Here is a 9,240-nt window from a genome sequence, read left to right as displayed (position 1 = left end):
ACCCTATCTTTTAGTCTTTAGGGTTTGCAGGGATTCTAGGGTGAAATGGAAAACCCTAGTGAGGGTAGAATTGGATTTGAGATTGAAACCGTAGGGTTGATGTTTATAAAAGTAATATCAAAAGACTTAGGGTTTGGATCTAGAATCTCTAGGAATTCTCCCTTCCTAAAGTATCCCTAGATTGTCAAAATCATTATCATGCTCTTGTATTTGTATATTTTTCTTGGTGGTACTTGTCAGTGAATGTTATGTTGAAAAGTGTAACTAGTATCGGTATTCATAATTTCTATTTGGCTCATGAACTTATGCGATTCTTATGTACTTGTCGAAAGAAGAAAAAGAAATTAAAATTTCTAACTTGGAGACATGTACCAGAATACACATATTTTTGGGAGATGAGACACTTGTGAATTTTTGTGGAGAAGTGAGAATTGACTTGGAGCATGGAAACTTTAGCAAGGTACTTTATGTTCCTCAGTTTTCAATTAACATCATATCTATTTATAAGATCACTCATATAGGGTTAGGAAAGAAAGTATAATTCACTCCAATTACAATGGTTATTTCCAATATGTTAGATGGCTCCATATTTTCTATTGGAGAGGTGAAACAACATTACAAGTTATACACTCTCTCTCAATTAATTCTTAAATCCAAATTTTCTCTTCTAACAAATGCTAATGAGGACCACTGGTTATCACATGTGCTATTTGGTCATATTAACTATAAGTATTTGTATCATCTATCCAAACAAGGAATGGTTTAAAGGATGCCACATATACAATACATAGATGGATTTTATTAGAGATGCATACTTAGAAAGCATCCATAGAGAAATTGTAGATAGGTAATTCTAGGAGAGCCTCCTAGCTCTTTGAGATAGTGCAAAATGACATTATTGGAACTTTTCCTCACCTATAAATATTTAAAGAAAGGTAATTTTTGTCATTCTTAAGATGAAGTCATAAATCTTTAAGCATCTAAAAAATTTCAAGAAACTTGTAGATAGTCATATAGCCAAGAGGATTAAATTCCTTTAGATAAATATTTAAGGTGAATATGTAAATAAGTATGTAGAAAATGTTTTTTATAATTAGGATTAAATCTATGAAATATAGTTCCTTACACTTGAAAACAAAATGGCTTTGTAGAGAGGAGAAAAAGAACACTAGAAGGGATGGAAAATTGTAGGCATCATGCTAGATCCTTACCTCCTAACCTGTGGTATGAAGATATTAACTATGAAACTTACATTCAAAATATAATTCCGCATAAATAATTAAATGAGATCAATTTTTTGAGCTCTTGGAAGAAAATATATGTTACTCACTTTAAATATTTTGGTTCATGGGCATGGGATGGGATTCTCTCTAATAGGAGGAAGGCCATCGATCCTCAAATTAGGGGGTGCATATTCGCGGACTATTCTTGGTGGAAACAAGTGACATCTCAACTAGAAAAGATGATGTACCAACAAATATGAAGTCATCCTGGAGAGACCTAGTTAAGCCCTTAGAATACTATATAAAGAGGAAGATCTCGACCTCCCAAAAGAGAATGCCACATAGAATGCAATATCATGGTATCTATATATATATATATCTATATCTATATATATATATATATATATATATATATATATATATATATATATATATATATATATTGCAAGATCATTGTGAGATGGTCATGAACCACAGAGAGTGAACCTTAGAAATAGATCTACAGAGTGTGAGCCTCAAATCATAAGTGTGAACCATATTATTCATGAGCTACAGGACATGAGAGAAACGGCCACAAATAAGTGCGAACCATAATGTAAATGTAGACTATGAATAGTCACAGATAAACAATATTCCAATAATGGAAATTAGTGAATAATCACTTCAATAAATCTTTGAGTTGATCAAGAGGTCCCTAGGATCTTGTATTTTATGATTGAGTCAACAAGGATCAAATAGAGCCAAAAATGACTTCACATAGATAAGATGATTTATTAAAGTGAAATGGATACAAGTCTTGGATATCAAATGATCATAAATGTTTGAATACCATGTGAAATGTAACACATAAAGGTACCAGAAATGTAACACATAGACTAACCTTATATTTAATTATTAGGGTATTTTACCATTAGCATTAGAATCTTTTGCTAGCTGGTGGGCTTATACGATTTTCATCTCTCTTTCCTTTTGACATCATGGGAATAACTAACGACCTGGTTCTGGGTAAAATCTTATCAACTCTATTTCTATAGCTAGCCATATATTTTCCTCTGCATTTCCCCTAGGAACATGTGCTTAACCCAGATACCTATTTTGAGGTCGTTGCTTCACATTTTATTCATGGTACCCCAGGGGTGGTTCCGGTCAATCCAATGAGAATTCATTCATTAAGTGTTATAGGGAGAAAGTATGTATAGGTCTTAATGAAGGTGTGACAAGTGGTGAAGTTGGTTTTGCATGATAAGCCACAAGGGCATCTCTGAACTGAGGGAGATTAGGATATTGGTGCGAGTAATGGCCACAGGCCCACCAAGATAACTCCTTGATTATTGTGTTCCCATTTAGAGAGACATTACTTATTTTAGATAAAAATAACTATGTCTATGTTTGGTCTAAAGAAACCTTATACTCTATTTATTCAAGTGAAGGTACCTAGAGTTGTCTAAAGGTGAGATCTAGTATGGCAATGAAGTGGGTATAAGTCATGAACAGTTCCTATCCTATAGATGTAGAAAGGAGAAGGCGTTGAAAGGGGTGAGGGGTATGAGAGGATCTTTAGTGAAACCATGAATTGTTAGAAGAATGAATAGTTCTATTTTTTCCAATAAATTGTCCATGTTGAAAGAAGAAGCTATGGCATCACAGAGGTTAAATATTTATACAGGACCAAGAAGACATAAAAACTAGGTTTCACTAGCTATACAACTCACCATACAGGTGGTTCTACCCCTTTTCAAAGAATTTATCGTTACAGTCAATGAGTGGAAGAAATCCCTGAATGATGTCCAGATCTATACAATAGCAAGAGGGAGCCTTCATTGAAAAAAAGATAACACCTTACTGCCATATTGTTTGGTACCTCTCTGCCTCTATGCCACCACTTACCCACACCTGTGACGACCACCTCTGTGCCTTTGTGCCACCACCTGCCCACGCCTACGATGACCACTTGCTCTTGTGCTGTCGAATTCCCTTGTGCTCCGCTTGAATGGCCCTCCTGAGATAATGCTCTGCTCTGTGATGGGTTTATGTTTGATGTAGGGTTTATAATGTTTGCTGGTTTTTGAATCATGCTCTAATACCAAATTACTGATATACCTATTATATAATATATATATATATATATATATACATATACATATACATATACACATACACATACACATACACATATACATATATATATACACACACACACACATATATATATACACATATACATATAGATAATATAATATAATATAATATAATATAATATAATATATATAAAATATATATTAGATATTATATAAAAAAAATATTATATATTATATATAATACATATTATATATTAATGTTTTTAAAAGTATATTAAATATTAATATTTCATCAGTATATATGGTTAGGTGATTAGGAACAATTATAGGGTTATAGGATAATGAGGCATATTTCAAAATTTGAAGAAAGACATGAAGATGCCATGATGATATTATTTCTACTTTTTTTTAGGGTATGAACTGCAAGGTTGAATTAGGAACTCTTGTAGTATGAAGAGTGTACCTACTCTCAAATCTTTGAGTGAAATATTTCTCAGGAATTGTAGCTCAAGACACCGGAAATTTTGATTACATCCACTGAGAGCTCTTGGAAACCTTAGAAAAGGAAGGTATTCTTGTTTACCTTGAAGGAAATTATATTAAAATACCCTCCAATGATAAATTCACTATTCTAAAGGAATGTTTATGCTTAGAATTTGAAAAATATAGCCCTATTAACCACACAAATGAAGGTCACCATGAAGACTATGATGACAATATTATGCAATATCTTGGTGATGATGAGAGTAGCATTGCTTTAGGGACTGATTTTTAAGAGGGAATTATTGGATGCCTTGTTGAACATGGTACTATATATTTAAAGCTTTGTAAAGGATCCAAAGAGGGAAAACTACTAGCATCATTGGAGAATGTAGTGTAGAACCAAAATTTAGCCTCATAATATGATCTATCACTATTTTTGGGGTAGATGGGAATCATTTTAATGATATTTATATTGTTGGCCTCATTTTAAGTAGATATTATTCAAGAAGATAGTGCAATAGTTGATATGGATAAGTCATTAGTTTCAAATCATGGCATAGGCATAGATAGAATGTTTTATGAGGAGCTTATGCTGGAACAACTAGGAGGATTATAGGCAACTAGTCAAGGTGCCCTTAACTTCCTTGAAAATGAAGGAAGGAGTTGCACATGTTTTTCAGGAGTTGGGAAAGTGAACACTAGCTCTTATTGTCCTTCTAGTGAGGAAACACCAACACATAGATCTACATTAATAAAAAAGTTTGGGATTGAAATTTTGTAGTATTATGTGACACAAATTAAGACAACTGTGCATATGATGAAATATAGGTAGTGACCTTCGTTACTTTTTCTACCTGTGATCATTTTGAGGGACATATTGAAGCAAGGTTAATAATTCTGGCACATAATGATCCCAAACCATATATGTTTTATTTTCGAGGGTCCTCTGATCTATGATACTTATGATCTCGATGGTAAAAGGGAGAAAAATGATAATTTTGGGATGGATGAAACTCAAGAAGGAGATTTTATCTTTGTTTTTGTAGATCAATGTGGTGAAGGTAGTTAAATTTATCCCTCTGCCAAAACAAAGAGAGGGGATGATCTAGAGGTTCAATTCACACATTATAAGGAAATTGATGAAGCATATTTTTATAAATATATTTATTAGTACTTTGAAAAAAAATATTTGAAGGATCATTTGATTTTTAATGTTGACCTTGGAAAAAAAAATGAGGCTTATTATGCAACAATCTGTGAGTTCACACAACTTGAAGCAATGGAGTTAGCTCTATGTTGGAACTCTTTTGTTAATATAGTATTTGGAAATCCATGAGAGTATTATGATCTTATGTATTCACTTCAACTATGTTTGGAGCCTGGTTCTTCATGGTTTCTTATTCTTCTTCATCCAAGAAGTGGGGGTTCTTAGATAATAATGATGGGGATAATAACGGTACAAAGTGACAATGGAAAGAATTATCTGTGATAGAGGAAGTTGTAAAAAAAATGGTTAAGGCTTAAAGATGCATTCTATAAGGGATATGGATTATATGATTTACATGATTAAGAGTTTCATAGTTTTACATTATATGGCTTAGTGATCAAATAAAAGGGTTAAGGAATATCAAGGTTACAATAAGAATGGTTATAAGGGACACAATTTATGATGACTTGGGTTATAAGGATTAATGTTATAGGGGTCAGGGGTGACAATAGTTTAGGGTTAAGGATCATTATACGTAGTATAAGGGTTTACTTAGGTTATTTGTGTTAAGGGTCATATTACATGTTATAGATTTAATTGTTTAGGGTTAGAAGTGTACTTATGTTGTATAATAGTTAATGAATACAAAGGTTAATGGTTACTAATTAAGGTTATTGATGTTTTATTTCAAGGGCTACAAGCACAAAAAAATTATTCTTTTGAGGCTATATTAAATGTTATAATTATAAATCTCATAGAGGTAATAGGTAATTAGGGGTTACAAGAGTTAAGGTTAAGGGTTATATGATTGTAACGTTGAGTGTTAGTACTTAGTGGTTATAATAATCATGTGCAAATTTTAGTGATTTTTAAGGTAAAATAATTTTATCTTATAAAATTTGGGTGAATCACTTTTAGGAAAAATGGAAATTTGCGAATATTTAAGAAAAAAAGAGTATGGAAAATTACCCCATATATAAATGTTAGCCCCTAAAATTTTGTCTGAAGTGCCCTCCCTCCTCAAGTATGCATGACCCCCCTCCTCAGGATTTTTCTGAGTTAATTTTTTCTTGGGGCTCTTTTTCTAGTTTTACCTTGCTACCCATTACTAGTCCTAGTTCTCTCTTAGTTATAGTCCTTGACATCTCCCTTCCTATATTATACTATGTGTTCTCTTTCATCTCCCCCATTCCCCACTTCCTTCCCTCATCTCCTCTTACCTTTGTTGCACTTCCCCTAGCCTCTCACCCCCCTCCACCTCCCTTCTCTTACTCCTCTCCCCCTGATCACAATTTGTGCTCTTCTATCTCCACTATTTAATCTCTAGTATATATATCTCCCTCTTGTTGGCATTGAGGGTGGTCTTGGACCTCTCTTTGATGAACCCAAAAAACCTTTAACAAGAGGTAGGAAATCCTTCCTATACTTAGCACGAAAGAAAGCCAACTTTGAAATCCACTTTGAAAAATAAATATCCCTCCTAAGGGCCCTTAGATCTTAGGGCCCTCTTTAGTTTCAAAATAAAAATCCTTTCTTTAAACTATAGGGGTATTTACAACCCTTCCAAAATTCTAGCAATCAAAAGTTTGATTGAGATAAAACACCCGCATATCATCTTCCTTCAAGAACCCATGATTGAAGAATTCGATAAAACTCTTCTAATTAAAACCTCTTTTCCTCAATGAGATATCGTAGCAAATTATGCTTCAGGTAGGCTAGGAGGGGTTTTAAGAAGTTAGCACACTTGGTTCATCTGTATGGCATCTTCTTGGTCCTTTTATTTTGGCATCTATGTGAATTTTTAGGTCTAGGATCTTGATATGACTTTAGATTAATTCAATCTTTATTGACCTTACATAGATAGGAAGGACTTTTGGCTCTCTTTCACAAAGTTTCCATTTGTGGATTCAGGCAATACCATAATTAGGGGTGATCTAAATTTATATTTAGGGGCATCAAATATTTGGGGTTCTTTGACCAAATATGATGCCCTATTTGATTTCCTCATTGATCTCTTTGATGTAACTAGAGTTTATGATATTTTTCGATAAAATTCCATCCCATGTTGATAAAAAAATCTATATTTGCACATATATCGAAACATTTTTATCAATTTCTTATTTTTGAAAACCTCCTCGACACAAATCTCAAGTTCAAACAATGGGCTATTGTTGGAGGGTGATCTGATCATAATCCAATCCCTCTTGATATTGAACCTTTCCCCTCCAAACCCCCGAGTCCATTCAAGTTGAATACCTCTTAGTTCGATGATACTTCCCTTCGTGAAGCTATAAACATTCATTGGGTCTCCTACTATGTATCTCACTCCAATAATCCTCTCCTATTCAATGTGAAGAGAATCTCAAACGAGAAAAATTAACCATCTCTAAATGGGAAACAAAAAATAGGGAAGTTGACACAATAACCTTGGCTTTTATCAAATCCAGAATGAAGGATAACATCGATCAAGGTTTCTTTGCAAAGGATTCTCCCAATCATAGAGAGGCCACCAAGGCCCTAGAGGAACAAATAAGCAATATTCTCCTAGACAAGAAAATGGAATGAAGAATGAAAAGTAGGGCTCTCTAACTACAAATGGGTGCTGAAAACAATAAATACTTTCATGGAATTTCCAATCACGAAAAATATATTAATACTATATGGGAAATTAAAAAAAGTGGTGGATCCTTGGCCACATCCTTTCAAGACATCTCCTCTGAAGGATGTAAGTACTTTAGAGACAATTTCCATCAAAACAATCGAGCCACTATTAGACATATTTTGGATGTCGCAAGGCTCTTTCCAGCTTTATCAATTAGGAAGGAAATGATTCACTAATGGATGAAGTCACTAAACCTAAGCTTGAAAAGGTCTTCCATAGTTGTTAAAAGGGAAAGAACATGGGGCCAGATGACCTTCCAATGGAATTCTATCTAGATTGTTATGATTTTCTAGGGAAGGATCTTCTCTCCTTGGTTGAATACTCCAACACCTTTGGGAAAATCCTTTCAACTCTGCCTACATTATCATGATACCCAAAGTTGACAATGTTGAATCCTTTGATCTCTTCTTACCTATATCTATATCTATATATCTATATATATATATATAGATAGATATATATATTTACAAAATTATATCCAAGACCATATCTCTTCAGCTAAAACATGTCTTTTGAAACAATATTTCACAAGAACAATTTGGTTTTCTTGAAAGGAATATTATTCATGAAGCTATTGGCCTTGCTCAAGAAGGATTGCACTCTATCTACATAAAAAGGAAACAACCTATCCTTTACAAAGTGGATCTATCCATTTCTTTCGACCAGGTCAATTGTCTCTACATCATACTCCTCCTTATCCACTTTGGTTTCCGTCATTCCTAACGATTCACTCTTCTCATAAATGGAGCCACTTATACATTTTTCCATGGATAAGGAGGAATAAGATAAGGTTTCCCATAATCCCCTCTAATTTTCCTTCTCATTGTAGGAAGTCTCAACAAGATCATTAGAAATGCAAGGAATAGAGGAAGCTTCAAAGGAATCTCCATTACCCCAAATTTCTTTCTAACTCATCTTCTCTTCTTAGATGATATTTTAATTTTATCATATGCCTCTTTGGACCATTGGAACACACTAAAATCCCTCCTATACACATTTTCTCCTACTATAGGAATGGTCATCAATCATACAAAATCCATCATCATAGGTTGGGGGTTGTTTGGAAGGGATAAAGCTTGGTTGAAAGACCTTTTCTCCTAAACATTTTTTGAAATAAATAAAGGAGTAAAATACTTGGGATTTATACTAAAGACAAATTGTAACCTCAAAATAGATTGGAAATGATTCCTTGAAAATATGGAGAAAATAATTGGAATTTGGTGTAAGAAAAGGTTATCTAGGGATGGTAGGTTAGTTCTATGAAATATATATATATATATATATATATTAGACAAACCAAAGTCAAAATTGGAGATTATGGTAAAACCTAAATGAGTTTCTCTCCATTTCAAGAATAATATTTTCTCTACTGAACAAGGCCAACCACGAGAAGATGGAAGCCCATATGACCTCTCCCACCCCCACACCCAGCCCCCCAACCACACCACCCCCCCCCCCCATATCACTGTCAATTACCCAATACCCAATATATCTACTATAATATATTTTAAAGAAACCCAATAACAATCAAACATAAAAACTAGGAAAATAAAAATTTAAGGTCAACGAAAGAGAACAAACCAACTG

Source organism: Pinus tabuliformis, chromosome Q, assembly GCF_031772625.1.
Source record: "Pinus tabuliformis cultivar Carrire ecotype Pingquan chromosome Q, CPIR1, whole genome shotgun sequence".
NCBI lineage: Eukaryota > Viridiplantae > Streptophyta > Pinopsida > Pinales > Pinaceae > Pinus > Pinus tabuliformis.
This window is presented reverse-complemented; position numbering follows the sequence as displayed.